The sequence below is a fragment of the Chlorocebus sabaeus genome, chromosome 6 (genome assembly GCF_047675955.1).
Source record: "Chlorocebus sabaeus isolate Y175 chromosome 6, mChlSab1.0.hap1, whole genome shotgun sequence".
In the NCBI taxonomy this organism is placed as follows: Eukaryota; Metazoa; Chordata; class Mammalia; order Primates; family Cercopithecidae; genus Chlorocebus; species Chlorocebus sabaeus.
The window spans coordinates 24,672,564-24,696,261 of record NC_132909.1 but is presented as its reverse complement, the minus strand read 5'-3'; the positions used below and the strand labels follow the sequence as shown (position 1 = coordinate 24,696,261).

The 23,698-nt window shown below is 43.8% G+C and overlaps 1 pseudogene; it reads right to left on the bottom strand.

The window, feature by feature from the left end:
* The window catches only part of LOC103234466 (small ribosomal subunit protein eS4, X isoform-like), a 52,337-nt pseudogene extending 41,288 nt beyond the window's left edge, over positions 1–11,049 (bottom strand).
* Between the last annotated feature and the right edge of the window lie 12,649 nt (positions 11,050–23,698).

The window sequence follows — 23,698 nt, the reverse complement described above, 5'->3', positions numbered from 1 at the left end:
ACTGAGTTCTTGCCCTAAAATAGCTGGCAAAAGCACGATCCCTTACGCTATCTTTTAAAAACTGAAAAAGAAAAAAAAAAAAAAAAGCTTGCAATCTTGAGGATTTGTTTAAATACCTTACTATGTTGCAATTTTGAAGGAGAAAATGATGGAAAGGAAGAAACACACTTGTCCTGGGTAAAATCCATACTCTGGAGACAAGGTTGACATACGTGTGACACTTGATTTACCAGACCCACTAAAGATGTATTGATTTGTCAATCACTGCCTCAGGCACTTGGTTTCCCCCAAGGGAGAATTAACAATTCCAGCCAACTGATGTATTCTATTATGAACTAAAATGAATGCAAGAATCTATCCCGTCCCTGTGCACAACCTCCAATTACCAAACAAACAAACAACAACAACAACAAAAAATGTATCTCTCTGTTTGGGGAATCCTTAAAATTAAAAGTTATTTAACAAAAAAAAAAATACTGTATTAAATCATCGTCATTGGACCTGGGGCAGTGGCTCACACCTGTAATCCCAGCACTTGGGGAGGCTGAGGCGCTGGTCCACCCGAGGTCAAGAGTTCGAGATCAGTCAGGCCAGCCAGGCAAAACCCTATCTCTACTAAAAATACAAAAATTAGCTGGGCATGGTGGCGGGTGCCTGTAATCCCAGCTGCTCGGGAGGCTGAGGCAGGAGAACTGCTTGAACCCAGGAGGCAGAGGTTGCAGTGAGCTGAAATTGTGCCACTGCACTCCAGCCTGGGCAACAAAGCGAGACTGCATCTGAAGAAAAAAAAAAAAAATTGGGAGGGATAGCATTAGGAGATACACCTAATGTAAATGACGAGTTAATGGGTGCGGCACACCAACATGACATATGTATACATATGTAACAAACCTGCACGTTGTGCACATGTACCCTAGAACTTAAAGTATAATAAAAAATTAAAAAATAAAAAATAAAAATAAACAAAAAAGAAATCACAAAAATAAATACATAAATAAACAAATAAAGGGAAAAAAATGTCTTTGATGCCAATAGGCATTTTTAAAAGATGGCTTTAACAAGCTCTAAAGGAGATACGGGCATCACAGAAATGTGATTTCATAACATGGGTAGGAACGTGATCTTTTAAGTTAAACTACCAAGATTGACTGTAGCCTCCACCACTGACGAGATGTGTTATCTTGGGCTTCTTTAAGCCTCAGTTTCGCCATCCATAAAATGAGGAGATACACGTGTCCTTAGGAAAATGAGTAGTGAGGATGAATAGAATGCATCCGGCCTAGCCTCTGACATGCGGTCAGCCTTCCATCTGGCAGCTCCATTCCCATTACTGTCACTCTAAAATCATATGAGGTATAACACTATGGAAGGCCACACAGACAGGCTCCAGGGCTGAAACAGTTCACAGAGTATGACAAAGCGCCTTTAACGCTTTCGCAAGGGTCCTTCAGTGTCAACTAAGTGACAGCTTGAAGAGACGTTCTCCTTAACTCATATATGGATGAAGCTTTCTTTAATATTACCCACGAATCAGATAATCTAAATCTATCAGAAGATTCTAAAGCAAGTAAACTATAGCCTGGGTGTCAAATCTGTTCTACCACCTATTTTTGTAAATAAAATGTTATTGAAAGTGTAGGGGCAGAAAGGGGGTAATTCCCTATAACAAAAGGCAGGTTAACAAGAGAAAAGTATAGCAAATTTATTACATGCACACTTACGCAGGGATGTCACAGAAAATATGAAAACTCAAAGAAGAGCCCATTGAGTGATTGTAATTATTATTACCATTTTTAGACAGGATCTCACTCTATTGCCCAGGCTGGAGTGTAGTGGCGCCATCTATGCTCACTGCAGCCTTGATTCCCTGGACTCCAGCGACCCTCCTCCCACCTCAGCCTCCAGAGTAGCTGGGACTACAGGCATGTGCCACCACGCCTGGTTAATTTTTGTTGTTGTTGTTGCAGAGATGGAGTTTTGCCACGTTGCCAAGGCTGGTCTTAAACTCCTGAGCTCAAGCAATCCACCTGCCTTGACCTCCCAAAGGCAGTAAAGCCACAGTTGTACAGGCGTAAAGCCACAGTTCGGTGGAATTTTACACTATCCTGAGGCTACAGAAAGAATAAGAGGCTTGGGGCTTCCAGAAGAGGGTAGCACACAGGTTATGAGAGAAGGAAGGAAAACTTGTCAAAGTGGTCTTGTCATGCACATGAAGCGTCACAGGTAGCAGCTCTCAGAAAGAATAGAAGTGGACTGTGGCAAAGTTTCTCTGACAGATCTTAAAAGGTGTTAGGCTCTTAGTCTCTTTTTCCTGTGAGCTCATCTTTCCTAGATATGGAGAAAGGGGTGCTCAGAGAAAGCCTGGCTGCTTATTTCACTAATGTAGATTTTCTCTACAGATGCAAATCTCCTCCACCAAAGACAGCTTTTCAGGGCTATTCTTGTCTGCAGTTTCTCTGAATAATCATCTCAAAATATGCCAAAGAAGTCTATTTTTGGGGTGAAATATTCCGGTTTCCTTCAGAACACATTCCTATATTGTTTATGGCTGTTTGGATCCTACAAAGACAGAGTTGAGTCGCTGTGACCGAAGCCATATGGCCCACTGTTCTCCCCACAGTGAGTGGTGAGGGATGGTGAGGAGGCCTTATGCAGATCTCAGGAGAAACTGGAAAAAGGGTTGAGTCTTACCGCTTTCTAACTGACAGTTCCCTGGGGTGAGAACACAGCAACGCCCTGCAGGGCCACCCCGAGGAAGCACCAGAGACGGGCAGCTGGGAAGGAAAGGATTAGGCAGGACAAGCAGGTTTAGGATTGGCCAATTTGTGTGACTTCAGCAGGCTCTGGGGCTTAGGGGCTGTCCCTATCAGGTATCAGATACCTGGTTCTGGGCAATTAGGGCAGGTGTATAGTGGCCTAAAGCATGAACTGCCAGGCGATTTGGGGTGTAGACTTTGTTTGTTTGTTTGTTTGTTTGCCTGTTTGTTTGTTTGTGACAGGGTCTCCCTCCATCACCGAGGCTGGAACACAGTGGCACAATCTCGGCTCCCTGTAACCTCAACCTTCCAGGATCAGGTGATCCTCCCACCTCAGCTTCCCAAGTAGTTGGGACTACAGGCATGCACCATCACACTCAGCTAATTTCTTTGTATTTTTTGTGGAGACAGGGTTTCGCCATGTTGCCCAGGCTGGTCTTGACCTCCTAGGCTCAAGCAGTCTGCCTGCCTCAGCCTCCCAAAGTGCCAGGATTACAGGCATGAGCCACGGTGCCCAGCCAAGAAGTATGACTTAACCAGCTGCCTAAGAAGGGGACATGACCAGCCTCTAGCCAGGGCCTCAAAACCGTGTCAAGGCAACATTTTTAAAAAGATATATTTCACCTGCAAAGCCAAAATTATTTACTATTTGCTGACCCATGGTCCAAAAACGAAGTCTAGATATCTAGTTTCAGTTGGAAGTCACAACCCACATCTTAAATATGCTTCAGGGAATGTAAAATAGGTTAAATTTTCCCACATTGAGAATGAATGAAATATGTCCTAGAAGTCATGGGGTTGGTTCTCAGCCCCACTCTCAGTCCTGCAGACCATGGCAAGCCCCACAACTCAGTGGCAGCTCGCAACAGGCCAGGGTTGAGCAGAGTCAATACTGTGGCTGTCACCACAGCAATGGAGCCCAGTGGTCTGAAGTCAGACAAGCCCATGTTCAAATTTTAGTTCTACCACTTATCGACAGCATGATCTTGGGCAAGTTACCTATATTGGTTGTCTGCTGATGCATAACACACTATGTCAAAATCTAGCAGCTTAAATAATTATCATTTATCACCTCCTACAATGTCTAAGGATCAGGAATCCTGGAGCAGCTTAGTTGGGTGGCTTGGGCTCAGAGTCTCTCCAAAGGTTGTAGTCAAGGTGCCAGCCAGGGTACCACCATCTAAAGGCTCAAATGGTGTTAAAGAATCCACTTCCAAGCTCATGCATGGGTAGTTGGCAGGTGATATGGTTTGGCTGTGTCCCCACCCAAATCTCATCTTGAATTGTAGGTGCCATAATCCCCACGTGTTGTGGGAGGGACCAAGTGGGAGGTAATTGAATCATGGGGGTGGGTCTTTCCCGTGCTCTTCTCATGGTGGTGAATAAGTCACACGAGATCTGATGGTTTTATAAACAGGCGTTCCCCTGCACAAACTCTCTCTTGCCTGCTGCCATGTAAGACATGCCTTGCTTCCCCTTTGCCCTCTGCCATGATTGTGAGGCCTCCCCAGCCATGTGAAACTGTGAGTCAATTAAACTGCTTTCCTTCATAAATTACTCAGTCTTGCATATGTCTTTATTAGCAGCATGAGAACAGACTAATATAGCAGGTCTCAATGCCTCACTAGCTGTTAGGCAGAGGTCTCTGTTTCTTATCCCATGGGTCTCTCCATGGGCTGCTTGAGTATCCTCTCAATATGGCAGCTGACATTCCGTTAAGACAAGTGATCTGAGGGGGAGAGAGAGAGAACATGCAAGACAAGACAGTGCTCAAGAAGGAAGCCAGTCTTTTATGCCTAATCTCAGAAGAAGGACAGCCTCACTTCTGCTGTATGTTATTGATCCCACAGGTTAACCCTGGTACAAGATGGGAGGGGACTACATGAGTATGGGAGTACCAGGAGGTGGGGATCATTGAGGGGGACTGGCTGTGCATTACCTTTATTTAAGCTTCAGGTCAGACTGGGTGCAGTGGCTCAGGTCTGTAATCCCAGCACTTTGGGAGGTCAAGGCAGGCAGATTGCTTGAGCCTAGGAGTTTGAGACCAGCCTGGGCAACATCTTGAGACCCTGTCCCAGAAAAAGAAAAAAAGCTTTAGGTCTACCATCTATGAATTTAGAATGATAATGATAATAGCTCCTGGTTTATAAGGTTTAAATGAGAAAGTGCCTGTCAAGCCCTCTGACAGGGCTTGGCACTCAGTGAAGGATTCCATAAATGCTTGCAATTATTATCTACCTCACTGTGGCTACTCCTGCCACTACCACTTCCGTAATAATAACAAAAGGGTAAGAGGAACCCTTCAACATCACAGGGAAACTCCCTGTCCTTGGCCACTTCCGGGTGAGCTCTCTTTCCGCTTTACAACGGCAACTGTAACTGTCTGAAAAAAATAAACCTCCAACAAATTCAAACTACTCTCTTTTTCTCTCACCTTGACCTAAAATCTTTGAAACAGACACCCACATAATTCCTCTAGAAAGGCAAACCCAAAAATTGTCAGAGTAAAAAATTCAATGACTTAAGATAAAGGGGATTATCTCCTTAGAAATAAAGTCATTTAAGAAATTGTAGAAACTTCAGACATATCAATTTCAATATTCAAGGAGATCACTCATTCAACAAATATTTACTGAGCATGTGTTATATACCAGGCATGGCTCTAGGAGCTGTATAAACAACCTGGAATTTAACAGATGAAATCTCTGCCCTTAGAAAACTTGCAGGCTAGTAGGAAATAAACAAAAAAAAAAAAATAGGTTTTAAAAAAAATTAAAAATAGAGTATGTTAGCTAGTTAGAAGCTGGTAATGAGTTAGATAAAAAGTAAATAAAGGCCGGGCAGGAGGCTCACTCCTGTAATCCCAGCACTTTGAGGGGCCAAGGCAGGTAGATTGCTTGAGCGCAGGAGCTGGAGACCAGCCTGGGCAATATGGTGAAATCGTGTCTCTACAAATACATAAATAAACTCATTAAGTAATTAATGAAAGATGGGAAGTGGATAGGATGATGTTAAAATTATCAATAGAGGATCAAAAAAAGTTTCACTGTCATTTGCACAAAATCCAAAAGGAGGTGACAAGATGAACCATGAGGATATGTCCCGAAAGGGTCACATGCTTGGCCTTCAGAGAAGAGGAAGGAGGTCAGTGTGTCTGAAGTCCAATAAGGCTAGGGTAGAAATGGTAGCAGAGAAAGTTAGAGAAGTAAATTGGGGGATGCAGAATCAAGCACAGCCTTGTAGGCTGTTGTAAGGACTTGGATTGCGTTCTTACAACAAAGAGGCGCCACTGGGTTTTGAGCAGCCATGTAACGTAATGTGATTTACATTCTAAAAGCATTACTCTTAGACTACCAAGGGGAATGAGGACAGAGGCAGAGAGAGCCATCAGGAGGCCATTATGAAAATCCAAGTGAGGAATCATGGCAGCTTGAAAAGGATGGCAAGATGGAAGTGGTGAACATCAGTCAGATTCTAGATTTGAGTGGCAGAGTCCAGAGTCTGTTAATGAAGTCTATGTGAGCTGTGTGGTAAAGAGAAGAGTCGCGAATAGCTTCGAATTTTTTGTTTGTTTGCTGGTTTGTGTTTTGAGACAGTCTTGCTCTTTCTCCCAGGCTGCAGTGCAATGGCACAATTATGGCTCGCTGCAGCCTCGACCTCCCTGGCTCAAGTCCTCCCACCTTAATCTCCCAAGTAGCTGAGACTACAGGCATGTGCCACCACGCCTGGCTAATTTTTATTTTTTGTATTTTTTATAGAGACAGAGCTTCACTGTGCTGCCCAGGCTGTTACAGAACTCCTGGGCTTAAGCCATCCTCTCACCTCAGCCTCCCAAAGTGCTGGAGTTGCAGATATGAGCCGCCACACCTGGCGCTTTGAAGTTTTTGACCTGAGCAACTGAAACAATGTAGTTGCCATGTACAGAGGTATAAAGAGGCATGGAAAGAGCAATGCGATGGCATCAGGAATACAGTGTGGGACACACTGAGTTTGAGATAACCGTTGGATATCCAAGCGGGATATAAGAAGACAAGTGATCGACAAGTCTGGAGCTCAGGGGAGAAGTCTGAACAGGGGATATAAAGTTGAAGTTTCCATGATTTGAGAAGATATTTCCATCATTAGAAATGATAGTTAAGGCCAGGCGCTGTGGCTCAAGCCTGTAATCCCAGCACTTTGTGAGGCCGAGACGGGTAGATCACCAGGTCAGGAGATCGAGACCATCCTGACTAACACGGTGAAACCCCGTCTCTACTAAAAAATACAAAAAACTAGCCAGGCAAGGTGGCGGGTGCCTGTAGTCCCAGCTACTCGGGAGGCTGAGGCAGGAGAATGGCGTAAACCCAGGAGGCGGAGCTTGCAGTGAGCTGAGATCTGGGCACTGCGCTCCAGCCTGGGCGACAGAGCGACACTCCGTCTCAAAAAAAAAAAAAAAGAGAAATGATAGTTAAAATCTCGAGGCTAGGTATGATCACCAAAGGAGTGAGTGCAGACAAAGACAAGACCTAAGGTCTAAGCCCTGGGGCACTCCAGCAGTTAGAATTGGGGGAAAGATGGCCAGGCACGGTGGCTCATGCCTGTAATCCCAACACTTTGAGAGGTCAGGGTGGGCAGATCACTTGAGGTCAGGAGTTCAAGACCAGCCTGGCCAACATGGTGAAATCCAGTCTCTACTGAAAAATACAAAATATTAGCTGAGCGTGGTGATATGTGCCTGTAATCCCAGCTACTTGGGAGGTTGAGGCAGGAGGATCACTTGAACCTGGGAGGCAAAGGTCGCAGTGAACCCATATCATGCCACTGCCCTCCAGCCTGGGCGACAGAGCAAGACTCCATCTAAAATAAATAAATAAATGAAATATAGTTTGGGGGAATAAAGAGAAAACAGCAAAGGACTCTGAGGAGTGACCAGTAAAGTCGAAGGAAACCGAAGAGAGTGTCCTGTGTAAAGCCAAGTGGAGGGAGTGACGAGCTTCGTCCAGTGCTATTGGAGTGTCAAGTACCATGAGCAAGTGAACTGAACACTGGGTTCAGGTGCAGGGAGGTCACTGATGACCTTGACATGAGAGGTATTGGAGGAGTGGTGGAGGTGATGCCCCACTGGAATGGGAGGAGAACTGGAGACAGTGAAGATGGATAACTCAAGGATTTGGGCCATAAACAAAGCAGAGAAATGGATGGTAATTGGAGAATATGGTGCAATGAAAGGAATTCACTCATCATCCATGTAAGCTAATGGGAATATTCCAGTAGAGAAGGAAATATCGGTTGATGGTGCAGGAAAGGAGAGAGGGAATTGCTTCAGTAGGTCCTTGAGAAGGCAAGAGGGGAAAGGATCTGGTGCCTGGTCAGGGGCGGCCTCAGACAGGAGCCAGAAAGTCCATCTAGGGCACAAAGGCAGGAACGTGGGTAGGTGTGTCCCACCGTGCTCCAGCCCTCCCCGCTGCACTGCTCATCAGGCAGGTTGTAATTACCGCTCTGTGTGTCTGCATGTGTCTCCAAGACCTATGAGAGAGAAAGACCATGTAGGTCAACATCGCACCTTCAGTGCCCAGGACAAAGCCTGGTGCAGAGCAAGCACTCAACAAGTATGGTGAACGGCTCTATGCAAAATGAGACAATATCCATTTTACCTGGCAGACATTTAAAAATCATAAAAGTAGAAATTGTAATGCAATGTGGCAATGGCACAAGACAAAACAGACAGATCAATGGAACAGAATTTAAAAACTAAAAAATGCCGGGTGCAGTGGCTCACGCCTGTAATCCCAGCACTTTGAGAGGCCAAGGTGGGTGGATCACTTGAGGTCAGGAGTTCAAGACCAGCCTGGCCAACATGGTGAAACCCTGTCTCTACTAAAAATACAAAAAGTAGCTGGGCATGGTGGCACATGCCTGTAATCCCAGCTACACAGGAGGCTAAGGGAGGAGAATCACTTGGACCCAGGAGGTGGAGGTTGCAGTGAGCCGAGATCACACCACTGCACTCCAGCCTGAGATACAGAGTGAGACTGTCTCAAAAAAAATAAAAAATAAAAAATAAAAAACAGGCCGGGCGCGGTGGCTCAAGCCTGTAATCCCAGCACTTTGGGAGGCCGAGACGGGCGGATCACGAGGTCAGGAGATCGAGACCATCCTGGCTAACACGGTGAAACCCCGTCTCTACTAAAAATACAAAAAACTAGCCGGGCGAGGTGGCGGGCGCCTGTAGTCCCAGCTACTCCGGAGGCTGAGGCAGGAGAATGGCATAAACCCGGGAGGCGGAGCTTGCAGTGAGCTGAGATCCGGCCACTGCAGTCCAGCCCGGGCTACAGAGCAAGACTCCGTCTCAAAAAAAATAAAAATAAAAAAAAAAATAAAATAAAATAAAAAATAAAAAACAGGCCCAGCACAGTGGCTCACGCCTGTAATCCCAACACTTTGGGAAGCTGAGGTAGGAGGACTGCTTGGGCCCAGAAGGTGGAGGCTGCAGTGAGCCGTAATTATGCCACTGCATTCCACCCTGGGTGACAGAGTGAGACACTGTCAATAAGCAGTAATGGCATAAAATGCTTAACAAATGCTGTCAATACAACCTGATACAATAATACAAATATTCAGGAAAAATAATGTTTGCTATGTCATACCACATGCAAAAATGAATCACCAGCCGGGCATGGTGGCTCACGCCTGTAATCCCAGCAATTTGGGAGGCTGAGGATCACTTAAGGGCAAGAGTTCAAGACCAGCCTGGCCAACAAGGTGCAACCCCACCCCCAACCCATCTCTACTAAAAATACAAAAATTAGCTGGATGTGGTGGTGGGTGCCTATAATCCCAGCTACAAAGTGCTGGGATTACAGGCATGAGCAACTGCGCCCAACCAGAAAGTGGTTTCTTGAGATGGAATCTGCTCCTGGTGAAGACGCTATGAACATTGTTGAAATGACGGCAAAGGATTTCAAATATTCTATAAACATAGTTGATAAAAAGGTGGTAGGGTTTGAGAGGATCAACTCCAATTTTGAAAGAAGTTCTATATGCAATGCTATCACACAGCATTGCATGCTACAGAGAAATCTTTTGTGAAGGAGTCCATCGATGAGGCAAATTTTGTTGTCTTATTTTAAGAAATTGTCACTCTAGCCTTGCGACAACTGCCCTGATCAGTCAGCAACCATCAATCTGAAGGCACGACCCTCCACCAGCAAAAAGATCGTGACTCACAGAAGCCTCAGATAGATCGTTAGCACTTTCTAGCAATAAAGTATTTTTACTTATTTTTTCTAATCATGCCATATTAATTTTAATTACATACAAAGATCTAACATGCCACCCACAGACCATTTCACCCACTGCTCTGTTTGGCTGCAGTCTCTTGTCTCTCCCTTCAGCAATGGTGAAGCGGACACCCTTTCCTCGGGGAAGAGAAATCCATGGTTTGTTGCCCTTGTCAATAACAAAAATGATGGAAAAGCTGTTGCTGTTGGCATCTTTCACGTGAATCATGTCAAAAGATCCAGGGTGCCTCTCTCTGTTGGTGATCACACCAATTCTTCCCCAGTTAGCACCTCCAGTCACCAAACACAGGTTACCAGTGTCGAACTTCAAAGCAGTGATCTTGCCAGGCTCCAAATCAATCTGAATGGTGTCATTCACCTTAATGAGGGAATCAGGGAGGCGGACGGTGTGAACATCGTGAATCACCAGGTGAGGGATTTCTTTTGCCTGCACAAAGATTTTTCTCATTTTGCACAACTTGTACTTGACTTCCTCAGGTGTAATACGATGTACAGCAAAGCGACGATTGATGCCATAGATCAGACAGAAATCCTCTCCCATCTTGTCAATGTTGATGACGTCCATAATCCAGTAGGGTAGGTTATATCAGTTCGAATCTTGCCATCTACCTTAATGAACCACTGCATGCAAATCTTCTTTACTTTGCCTCCTGTCAGGGCATACTTAAGTCTGTTCCTCAGGAAAATATGAGGGAGACACTCTCTCAGCTTGTGGGGACCAGTGGATGGACGAGCAGCAAACACACCGGTCAATTTATCCAGCATCCAATGCTGTGGAGCTGCTACCCGCTTCAGATGCCGCTTGGGACCAAAAGCCACAGCTGTAATAGGCGCAGAAAGAGGACCTCCCATCTTCTAGTGCACACAGAAACTGGGAACCAATAAAGTATTTGTACATCAAGGTATGTGGGCCAGACGTGGTGGCTCACGCCTGTAATCCCAGCACTTTGGGAGGCCAAGACGGGTGGATTACTTGAGGCCAGGAGTTTGAAACCAGCCTGGCCAACAAGGCGAAACCCCGTCTCCACTAAAAATACAAAAATTAGCCAGGCGTGGTAGTGCACACCTGTAGTCCCAGCTACCCCGGAGGCTAAGGGTGGAAAATTGCTTGAATCCAGGAGGCAGAGGTTGCAGTGAGCCAAAATCACACTACTGCCCTCCAGCCTGGGTGACAGAGAGAGACTCCATCACAAAAAAAAAAAAAAAGAATAAATATATGAAAGAACGTTTAGCTATTGTATTAGTCTACTCTCCTACTGTTATAGACTGGGTAATTTATAAAGAAAAGAGGTTTCATTGGCTCACGGTTCTGCAGGCTGTACAGGAAGCATAGCAGCCTCTGCTTCTGGGGAGGCCTCAGGAAGCTTCCAGTCATGGCAGAAGGCAAAGGGGGACGGAGGCATCTTACATGGTGGCAATAGGAGCAAGAGTGAGGTTGGGGAGGTGCCACACACTTTAAACAACAGGATCTCTCCAGAACTCACTATCATGAGGACAGTATCAAGAGGAAACCCATCCACATGAGCCAGTCACCTCCTACCAAGGCCCCACCTTGAACACTCATGATTACAATTCGACATGAGATTTGGGTGGTGACACAGATCCAAACCATATCAGCTATAGTAATAATAAAATTGCAAATTCAAATAACTTGATTCCAGTCTTGCAATGCTCCCTTCTCAATTAGGCTCGCCTTGATTTCTCTAATTAAAACTGCAACCCTTGGCCAGGCACAGGGGCTCACACCTGTAACCCCAGCAATTGGGTAGGCCAAGGCGGGAGGATCGCTTGAACCCAGGAGTTCGAGACCAGCCTGGGCAACATGGTGAAACCCTGTCTCTACAAAAAAAAAAAAAAATATATATATATATATATATATATATATATATATATATATACACACACACACACAAAAAAAAGTAATAATAAATAGCTGGGCTTGGTGTCATGGGCCTATAGTCCCAGCTACTTGGGAGGCTGAGGCAGGAGGATCACTCGAGCCTGGGAGGTGAAGGTTGCAGTGAGCTGAGATCATGCCACTGCACTCCAGCCTGGGTGACCGAGCAAGACCCTTTCTCAAAGAGAAAAACATACAAATGAAAACTGCAATCCTTGGCCAGGTATAGTATCTCACACTGTTAATCCCAGTATTTTGGATGACTGAGGTAAGAAGATTGCTTGAGTCTAGGAGTTTGAGACCAGCCTGGGCAACATAGGGAGATGTCCCCTCTACAATAAATTTAAAATAAAAAACTACAATCTTCTTCACTCCCTGCTCCTTTAACTTGCTCTGTTTTTTCTTAACTATAGCACTTTTTGCTTTCTAAAATACTAAAGGATTTACTTATTTATAACGTGTATCGTGTATGTACATGTCCTCCACTCAAATATAGGTTTCATGAGATCAGGGGTTGTTTTTTTCAGTAATCTATCTCAAGCACTGAGAATATGCCTAGTACATGGTTAGCAACCAATATCTATGTGTTGAATGAATGCAGCAGATTGACAAAATAATAATACCCACAGTAGGCAAGAGTATGAACAGTCAGACTCATGTACTGTTAACAAGAGGGTAAACTGATTAAATGAACTATATACATTCATACTCGAAAATACTAAACAACCATTGAAAGTGATGCTGTGCAGTTTGGCAAAATACAGTTACACTCTGTTCCCCAGGCTGGAGTGCAGTGGCGCAATCACCGCTCCCCACCGTTTGGACCTCTGGGCTCAGGTGACCCTCTCACGTCAGCCTCCTGAATAGCTGAGACTACAGGTACAAGCCACCATGCACTGTTAATTTTTTTCATTTTTTTGTAGAGATGGGGCCTCACTAGGTTGCCCAGGCTGGTCTTGAATTTAGAACTTCTTAGTAAAGTTTCCATCACATTATCATGGGAATAATACAAATTATAAAATAGCATGTACAGTTTGTTTCCAAGGAAAAAGTGCATACAACAAAATCTTATCTATGAGGTGAGATTACAAGTTTTTTTTGTTGTTGTTGTAAGACACAGGCTCGCTCTGTCGCTCAGGCTGGAATACAGTAGCACCATCCTAGCTCACTGCAGCCTCAAATTCTTGGGCTGAAGCAATCCTCCTGCCTCAGCCTCCTGAGGAGCTGGGACTACAGGTGTGCGCCATTGTGCCCAGCTAATTTTTTTATTTTTTGTAGAGACAGGGTCTTGCTATGTTGCCCAGGCTGGTCCCAAACTCCTGGGCTCAAGCAATCCTCCCACCTCAGCCTCCCAAAGTGCTGGGTTTACAAGTGTGAGCCACTGCATCTGACCTGCCATATTTATTTTCTACAGTGAATATGTATTAGATGTATAGCAAGTAGGGGAAACATTTTTTAAAAGGAGAAAATAGAAACTACCTGGTTAATACCCATAGGCTTTCCTGTTTTAACAAGGATATTGGAAGAGTAAGAACATATTTTAGAAGATTCACTCTGCAGTTACATTAAATGGAAACTAGCAAGCAAAGAGAGATGGGTAACCAAATGTAGGCTATTTAAATGTCCTCTCTATTGTCTGTAGTGTTTAAATTGCAAAAAGTAAAGGTGTGTATAAAATAAATTGTATGAAAGTTTCTGGATTAAAAAGCCCATTCTCTTCTGAGCAAGACCTGGATATTCTTCTGGAACGAAATTCACAAATTCTGACCATCCTTGAAGCCAAACTCAAGCCCGCTGGCCGCACAAGAATCTGCCTGTTACTCTCTAATAAGACAGGACTTCCTCTGGGCTTGGGCTGGGGTCAAATGGTGCTGTGTGAAAAGCCACCCATTCCTGCCAATCACACAACCCCTGGAAACAGCACAGCTTATTGTGAAAATTAATTCAGGGAGCTTAAACACCACCAAACAGAATGGTTTAAAAAGAAAAGAAAAAAAAAAATCCCTGCGGTTTAGAAAATTCTAGATGCATTATGACTCTTCGGTATAAGACCCAGGCTATATGCATTATACCGGCAACACCCGGGAAAACATAAGATGTCTTTTTTAATCCATCAGATAATTACGCCGACTACAAGGACATTTTGGCAACTACTAGAAAATACTGCCCTCTGGTGTTAAGGTCATTCCACACTGATTAACATAACAAAAAGGAAAAAAAGAAAAGCCTTTCTTAAATACAAAAACCACCACCTTCAGGGACTTACGTTTTTACTTGCAAAAAATCTGAACACAAAATCCCAAAGGATTTTACGGGTATATATTGTGGACACCTTCCCCACTGTGCCTGGAAAATACCTACTAACGTTATTACAAGCTGTCTCAATCAATTCACGTCAGAGGATCTCCTCTCCAAGAGCTATATTCAGCTGTCTTTTGAACAAAACAAAACCAAAAAGTACTTTCAAGAGCTTCTGTGGGGGAGAAGTTTCTGGAAAATAAACTAAAGATTATTTTCACAGAACATTTTCTACTAATCCTGGTAGGAAGAATAGAAAGAAGAGCAATATTACGATATTCTATGTATTATAGAAGTCTTTAAAAATGTGAGACAATTTTTATGAAAAACAAAATAGCCACATGCATAAAGAAGCTGGCAATCACTGGTTATGTATTGATCATCTTATTCCTGCTTAAAGGTACTTCAAGAATAAGATAGAAAGGAAGTTCTGTCATAGCTCTCCGCTATAAGAAAATAAAACTTTACAAGGGCAGGGCGTGCCGTTCTGATGGTTACACACACAAGAATTGCATGCACAAATTCAGCAGTCTTGGCTGGGCATAGTGGTTCACACTTGTAATCTCAGCGCTTTCAGGCCAAGGACACCATGCCCAGCTTTTTTTTCTTTTTTTTCAGATGGGATCTCATTCTGTCTCCCAGGCTGCAGTGCAGTGGCGCGATCTTGGCTCACTGCAACCTCCACCTCCTGAGCTCAAGCAATTTTCTCACTTCAGCCTCCCTAGTAGCTGGGACTACAGGTGCCCACCATCATTCCTGGCTAATTGTTTTTTGTATTTTTTTGGTAGAGATGGGGTTTCACCATGTTATCCAGTCTGGTCTCGAACTCCTGAGCTCAAGAGATCCGCCTGCCTCGGCCTCCCAAAGTGCTGGGATTACAGGCGTGAGCCACCAGGCCCAGCCCATACTCTTCTGTAGAGATGGAGCCTCACTGTGTTGCCAATAAAAGAAACTAAATTTCCGTGGAGAAATGGCTGATTCTAAGACTGGGGCAGGAAATACACAGGATAAGCCAGGTGCACCTACTAGTACCAGAAAGTAGGAAAGTGCTCAAAATAAACAAACCCAAAATAAGCCCACATCAGTGGGGAGATGTCAAAGGGTCACAGGATCCAACTGAAAGAGATCCCGATAGTCAAAGCTGGAACAACTTTGAGTAACAAAAATAAAATAGATTGGATCATAACCCAAAGCATGGAATAAACACTCATGAGTCCACACGGATATTAACAATTGAATAAATAAATGCAGGTCTCTTTCCACATCCACTGCAAATTGGTTCCAGGACCCCCATAGACACCAAAATCCATGGATGTTCAAGTCCTTTATATAAAATGGTATCATATTTGCACATAACCAGCACACATCCCCCTGTACACTCTAATTATATTTAGATTACTTATAATACCTAATATAATAGAAATGCTATGTAAATAGCTGTTCTACTGTGTTGTTTTATTTATTTATTTATTTATTTATTTGGTGTTTTTGTTTTTGTTTTTGTTTTTTGTTTTTTGTTTTTTGAGATGGAGTTTCACTCTTGTCACCCAGGCTGGAGTACAGTGGTACCATCTTGGCTCACTGCAACCTCTGCTCCTGGGTTCAAGTGATTCTCCAGCCTTAGCCTCCTGAGTAGCTGGGATTTCAGGCACTCACCATCACGCCTGGCTAATTTTATATTTTTAGTAGAGACGGGGTTTCACCATGTTAGCCAGGCTGGTCTCAAACTCCTGACCTCAGGTGATCCACACGCCTCGGCCTTCCAAAGTGCTGGGATTACAGGCGTGAGCCACTGTGCCTGGCCGGTTTGTATGATTTTTTACTGGGTTTCTTTCCCTAATATTTTTGATCTGTGGTTGGCTGAATCCACAATGTGGAATCAGAGAATACAGAGGGCTGAGTGTAGAAGGGGAAGAAGAGACCTGTCTCCCACAAGGAAGAAGTTTAACGAATTCTCACAGATACTCCACCCCCACAGAGGTGGAGCATAACTCCTCACTTCTGAAGTGTGGCCTGCATGTAGTGACTTCCTTCCAAACACGGGAGAAGAGTAAATTTACAGTGGAGAAACCTGACCAACACTGCCTCTGGCAGGTGATCAAGGTCAATGCCGTGATAAGTTATATTGATAGTATATTGTAATATATAGTATTATAGTATATATAGTAATATACAGTATAGCATATATTGGTGCACTACATCATGACATGAGTTATATCATTATAATTACGGTGAGTTGTATAATTATTTCATCATATATTGCAATGTAATCATAATAGAAATAAACAGCACAATAAATACAAAGCGCTTGAATCATCCCCAAACCAACCCTCAACCCCCACCCCAGCCCATAGAAAAATTGTCTTCCAGTCCAGCATGGCTCACACCTGTTATCCCAGCACTTTGGGAGGCCAAGGTGGGCAGATCACTTGAGGCCAGGAGTTCAAGACCAGCCTGGCCAATATGGCGAAACCCCTTCTCTGTTAAAAATTAGCTGGAAGTACTGGCGCACACCTGTTACCCCAGCTACTCAGGAGTATGAGGCACAAGAATGTCTTGAACCCAGGAGGAGGAGGTTGCAGTGAGCCAAGATCCACCACTGCACTCCAGCCTGGGTGACAGAGTGACACTGTGTCAAAGAAAGAAAGAAGAAAGAAAAAGAGAGAGAGAGAGGAAGGAAGGAAGGAAGGAAGGAAGGAAGGAAGGAAGGAAGGAAGGAAGGAAGGAAGGAAGGAAGGGAAGGAAGGAAGGAAGGGAAGGAGGGAGGGAGGGAGGGACAGAGAGAGAGAAAGAAAGAGGGAGAGAGAGAGAGAAAGAAAGAAAGAGAGAGAAAGGAAGGAAGGAAGGAAGGAAGGAAGGAAGGAAGGAAGGAAGGAAGGAAGGAAGGAAGGAAGGAAGGAAGGAAGGAAGGAAGGTTATCTTCAGTGAAACCAGTCCCTGGTGCCACAAAGGTTGGGGACTTCTGTATTAAGGGGTCTGCTTCATTGAAAGCAATGAAACTAACAAAAATTTATGAAAGTTATCTATCAGATGTGGAGAAACTTCTGATGACCTAGATTGAAGACCAAACACAGAAGCGTATCCCTCTCAGCACTATGACAATCACCACCAAAGCAATGCTTGTTTGCAAGGTTGAAAGCAAAGGCTGGACCTGATTGTGGTGTTGAATTTACTGCTCCAGGTAGTTAAAACGATTCAAGAATCCTTACTTCTTACATAAAGTGAAAGTGAGTGGTGAGTCTGTGGGTGCTGTTGTGAAGGCAGCAGAATTTTTGGAAACTCTGGATGAGCTGATTGTGGAGGAAAATTACTTGTCACAGCGAATCTTCAAAATGAATGAAAGAAACCTCCCCATTCTGGAAACAAAGGCCTGAAAGGACTTTCATTCATAAGGAAGCCAAGTCAATGTCAGGTTTGAAGGCTTTTAAGGACAGGGCAACAGTCTTGCCTGGCAACAATGTTGCAGATTACAAACTGAAACCCTTTGTGAGGACCCCAGGGCCTTCAAGCCTGTCAATCGGCACACACAACCAGTGCACTGCAGGAGCAATAAGCCGTGAATGACCCAGCTCCTCTTCCAAGAGGCCCTCCTGAATTACTCTGCCAGTGAGATGGAGAAGTACTGTTTGGAGAATAACATATCTTTTAAGATCTGGCTTCTTGACAATGCTTGTTTTTCTTTTTTTGTTTTTCTTTTTTTTTTTTTTCCTGTCATTTTCATCTCAGTATCAAAGTGGTGTTTCTCCCGCCAAATACTACCTCTTTGATCCAACCAATGCATCAAGGAATTATAGCAGCTTTTAAGACAATTACCTAAGGAGGACTTTTCCCCAGGCTATTGCTGCAACTGAGGAAGACTCTGAGAAGACATGGATGCAATTCTGGAAGGATTACAACATCTATGACTGCATCAAGCACTTTGAGCTTGGGCTTGGGGTGAAGCCACTGAGGAGTGTATGAATGGCATCTGGAAGAAGACACTCAGGAGGTTCATCCATAATTTCAAAGGATTTGCCAAGGATGAGGAGGTTGCAAAAATCAACAAGGCTGTGGTTCAGATGGCAAACAACTCTAATCTGGGTGTGGCTGAGGATGGCATTGAGGAGCTCCTAAAGGAATGAGGAGTTGTTGGAACTGGGACAGGAACACATAGCTGAAGAAGGGGCAAGAGCAAAGGGAGCTGCTGGAGAAGGAAAAGAACTCCCAGGAAAACTCACAGTGAAGGGTTTAGCAGAAGCTTCTGCAGATTTCAGCAAACTCCTTAAGAAGTTTGAAAACATGGACCCCAACACCAGAAGATTTTTATTAACAGAGAGGAATGTTCATGGTGCATTATCTGTTTATAGGCAAATCTATGATAAAGAAAAGAAACAAACCAAGCAAACCACCGTGGACATATTTCTGAAAAAAGTGACCCCACCTCAAGAAGATCTCAGGAGGGTCCTCCAGGAAGTATCCAGAAGAAGGCATTGTTATCACACTGGATGACGACTCCATATGTGTTACTGCCCCGAAGACCTTCCAATGAGACAAAATGTGGAGGTGGAGGACAGTGACATTGACAATCCTGACCCTGTGTTGGCCTAGGCTAATGTGTGTGTTTGTGTCTTCATTCCTAATAAAAAGGTTGAAATAATTTTTAAATTTTTTTTAAAATTAAAAATAGAAGGCTGGGCGCGGTGGCTCATGCCTGTAATTCCAGCACTTTGGGAGGCCGAGGCAGGCAGATCACCTGAGGTCAGAAGTTCAAGACCAGCCTGACCAACATGGAGAAACCCTGTTTCTACTAAAAATATGAAAAAACATTAGCCGGGCATGGTGGAGCATGCCTGTAATCCCAGCTACTCAGGAGACTGAAGCTGGAGAATCACTTGAACCCAGGAGGCAGAGGTTGTGGCCAGCCGAGATTGCACCATTGCACTCCAGCTGGGCTACAAGAGCAAAACAATGTCTCAAAAAATAATAGTAACAAAAATAGAAAAAAGCTTATAGGATAAGGACATAAAGAAAGACAATAGGCTGGGTGCGGTGTTTCACACCTATAATCCTAGCACTTTGGGAGGTCAAGGTGGGTGGATCACCTGAGGTCAGGAGTTCAAGACCAGCCTGGCCATCACGGCAAAACCCCATCTCTACTAAAAATACAAAAGTTAGCCAGGCATGGTACCAGGCACCTGTAATCGCAGCTACCCAGGAGTCTAAGGCGGAAGAATTGCTTGAACTCAGGAGGTGTAGGTTGCAGTGAGCCAAGATCGCACCATCACCCTCCAGCCTGGGTGACAGGGCGAGACTGTGTCTCAAAAAAAAAAAAAAGACAATATTTTTGTACAGCTATACAATGTGTTTTAAGTGTAATTACAGAAGAGTCAAAAAGTTAAAAAAAAAAAAATTATAAAGTAAAAAGGTATTGGAAGTTAAGGTTAATTTGTTATTAAAGAAAACAAATTTTATAAATTTAATGTAGCATAATTACAGTGTTTATAAAGTCTAGAGTAGTGTACAGCAATGTCCTAGGCCTTCACATTCACTCACCACTCACTCACTCACTCACCCAGAGCAACTTCCAGTCCTGCAAGCTCCATTAATGGGAAGTGTCCTATATACTACTTAAAAAATATATTCTAGGCTGGACACGGTGGCTCACGCCTGTAATCCTAGCACTTTGGGAGGCTGAGGCAGGTGGATCGCCTGAGGTCAGGAGTTCGAGACCAGCCTGGCCAACATAGTGAAACCCCATCTCTACTAAAAATACAAAAATTAACCAGGCGTGTGGCGCACGCCTATAATCTCAGCTACATGGGAGGCTAAGGCAAGAGAACCACTAGAACCTGGGAGACAGAGGCTGCAGTGGGCAGCCTGGGTGACAGAATAAGACTCCATCTCAAAAAAAAAAAAAAAAATTCTATACCATATTTTTGTTGTGCCTTTTCTATATTTAGATATGTTTGGGCACACAAATAGCTGCCACTGTGTTACAGTTGCCCACTGTAACATGCTGTGCAGGTTTGTAGCTTAGGAGCAGGAGGTCATACATATAGCCTAGGTGTGGAATAGGCTGTGCCATCTAGGTTTGTGTAAGCACACTATGTGATGCTCCCACAAGGACGAAATTGCCTAATGATACATTTCTCAGAACGCACCCCCCCCCTCGTTAAAGGATGTATGACAATATCCGCGATATAATGTGATGTATGACACATTATAAAGGATGTATGACAATACCCGTGATACAATGTGACAAAAATGGCACTTTACTTTTGTAGTCTTCCTCCCAAAAACCCACAATCCCAGTCTAATCATGAGAAAAACCAGACGAACTCCAGTGGAGGGACATTTTGCAAAATGTCTGACCAGGACTCCTCAAATGACAAAGTCATCAAAAACAGGGAGAGTATTACTCAGGCGTGGTGGTCATGCCTATAGTCCCAGCTACTCAGAAGGCTGATACAGGAAGATCGCTTGAGCCCAGGAGTTCGGGGCTGCAGTGAGCTATAATCGTGCCATGAGCTCCAGCTTGGGTGACCAAGCAAGACCTTATCTCTAAAATAAAAATAACAATTAAAAGTTAACATTATTTGGCCAGGCACGGTGGCTCACGCCTGTAATCCCAGCACGTTGGGAGGCTGAGGCGGGTGGATCACGAGGTCAGGAGATCAAGACCATCCTGGCTAACATGGTGAAACCCCGTCTCTACTAAAAATACAAAAAAATTAGCCAGGCGTGGTGGCAGGCACCTGTAGTCCCAGCTACTCGGGAGGCTGAGCAGGAGAATGGTGTGAACCTGGGAGGCAGAGCTTGCAGTGAGCTGAGACCACACCACTGCACTCCAGCCTGGGCAACAGAGAGAGATTCCGTCTCAAAAAAAAAAAAAAAGAAAAGAAAAGAGATAGACATCTAAGGACATAAAATGAGAATGAAAGTAAAGAGACGGGAAAAGAATACCAGGCAAATACTCGCCCACATAAAGCTAGTGTAACATAAGATAAAATAGGATTTCAGGCAGAAAGGTAGCCATTACTCAGGGGCAATGGCTCATGTCTATAATCCCAGCACTTTGGGAGACTGAGGCAGGCAGATCACTTGAGGTCAGGAGTTCGAGACCAGCCTAGCCAACATGGTGAGACCCGGTCTCCACCAAGAACACAAAACTTAGCTGGGCGTAGTGGTGCACACCTGTAGTCCCAGCTATTTGGGAGGCTGAGGCAGGAGAATTGCTTAACCTGGGAGGCAGAGGTTGCAGTAAGCTGAGATTGCACCGCTGCACTCCAGCCTGGGCAACAGAGACTCCGTCACAGAAAAAACAAACAAACAAACAAAAAGCCATTACTTAACTATTCACCAGAAAAATATCATCTTATAAGCATCTATCGTAGAGCCTCAAAATGTATAACTCAGATATTCTGTTTTTCCCAAAAGCTTTCATTCTGAAGTAGGCTTCCAAATGAAGCTCTCAATGTCCTCATTTTCCCATTATTTACCTGCTTTCTGTCCTAACCTGAACCATGACATTCTGGAAAATATTGCAAGTTTTACTTTACATAACTTTAAGTAAAATTACAAAATCATAGTCACTCCTTTGGGCAAAATACGTATGTGTGTGTATATCTTAAAGGCAATTCACATGGAGAATTATCAAGGATACTCTATGTTTAGACTTGAACTCTTGAGTTTGTCATTTAACATTAGCCTGAAGTAAAAACTCCTAACTCAATGGTTCACTTGCTTACAACTTCTTCCCACTCCAGACTCAAAGGCTGAATTAAACTTCCTCTTTATCAGGAGCTGCACACCACATAGTGCTTAGGGGCTTGCAAAAAAAAAAAAATCTCTGGCGACTTTAAGTCCAGCAGGGATCCAGCCCGAGGTGAATGTCCACACGGCATCTGGAGGAATCACCTGCAAGAAAGAGGGCGCTTTTTATAAAAACAAAAAAGCGGGGGGTTTAAGAGACTACAAAAAGAAAAGAGGGACTCAGGCGTAAATGAATATGTTTGCAGAGTTTATCAGGAATGTGCCACATTACACATACATGGATTTATCGACGTAGAGCAAGTTTGGTTAATTAGAAGGTATGAAATGGTGATGAAGGTAGTAAAAGCTGCTATGGGTGCAGAGGTGAATTCCCTGCTTCCCTAGGCAGCAAAGGAGCGTCAAAAACATGAAGCTGTCAATGACAGCACTTCAAGATCCGCCCGTGCTACCAATTGCACATGACAATGAAATTCCTCCTTAGGCCTGCAGGAGTTTTCTAGAATGTTAAGCCCTGACCTTGCATTTTCCCGGTTGCAGTCATTTCTAATGTCAAATGAACATGGTTTTTTCTTTCACAGGCTAACCAAATGTTGGCTGGACTAATATGCATTTTACATATTACTTATTTTACATATTACTGATTTTACATATTACTGATTTTACATATTATTTACTTATTTTACATATTATATATATGTGTATACATATTTACGTATTACTTATATTTTATATATTACTTATATTTTACATATTACTTACATAATCACCACAAATACAACATAATTTTGGGAAAATGAGTATTCACAACTATATTTTGTTATGTCAAAGGGATTTTGTAAGTCAGAATCAATTAGAATGACTCAGTCATGTAATGCACCACACGTGTACAGGTATGTTTCTAAAAGCTTTAATTTTTTTTTTTATGTATTTTTTTTTTTGACACAGGGTCTTATTCTGTCTCCCAGGCTGGGGTGCAGTGGCATGATCATGGCTCACCACAGCCTCCACCTCCCTGGCTCAGGTGATCCTCCCACCTCAGCCTCCTGAGTAGTAGTGCTACAGGCGCTCACCACCACGCCCAACTAATTTTTGTATTTTTTGTAGAGATGGGGTCTTGCCATGTTGGCCAGGCTGGTCTCAAACTCCTGAGCTCAAGTGATCTGTCCACCTTGGCCTTCCAAAGTGCTAGGATTACAGGCGTAAGCCACCACACCTGGCCAGTTTCTAAAAGTTTTAAAATGGCTGGGCTCACTGGCTCACACCTATAATCCCAACACTTTGGGAGGCCAAGGCCAGAGGAATACTTGAGCCCAGAAGTTTGAAAACAGGCTAGGCAACATGGCAAGACCCTGTATCTAAAAAAAATTAGAAAGAATTAGATGGGCATGGTGGTGCACACTTGTGGTCCCCGCTACTCAGGAGGCTGAAGTGGGAGGATAGCTCGAGCCCAGGACATTTAGGCTGCAGCAGTGAGCTATGATCCTACCACTTCACTCCAACCTGGGCGACAGAGCAAGATCCTGTATAAAAAAAGAAAGAAACAGGAGTAATTTTTAAAGCTTGGAATTCTTCATGGGCAGAAAAAACTAGCATTTATTAAATGCCTACTAAAAATCAAGCACTGTTTTATACATAGTGCCATACTTTGTACTTAACCCTTATAACCACAACACAAGTTATGCATTACGAAACCTAGTTTACATACTGCAATTCAA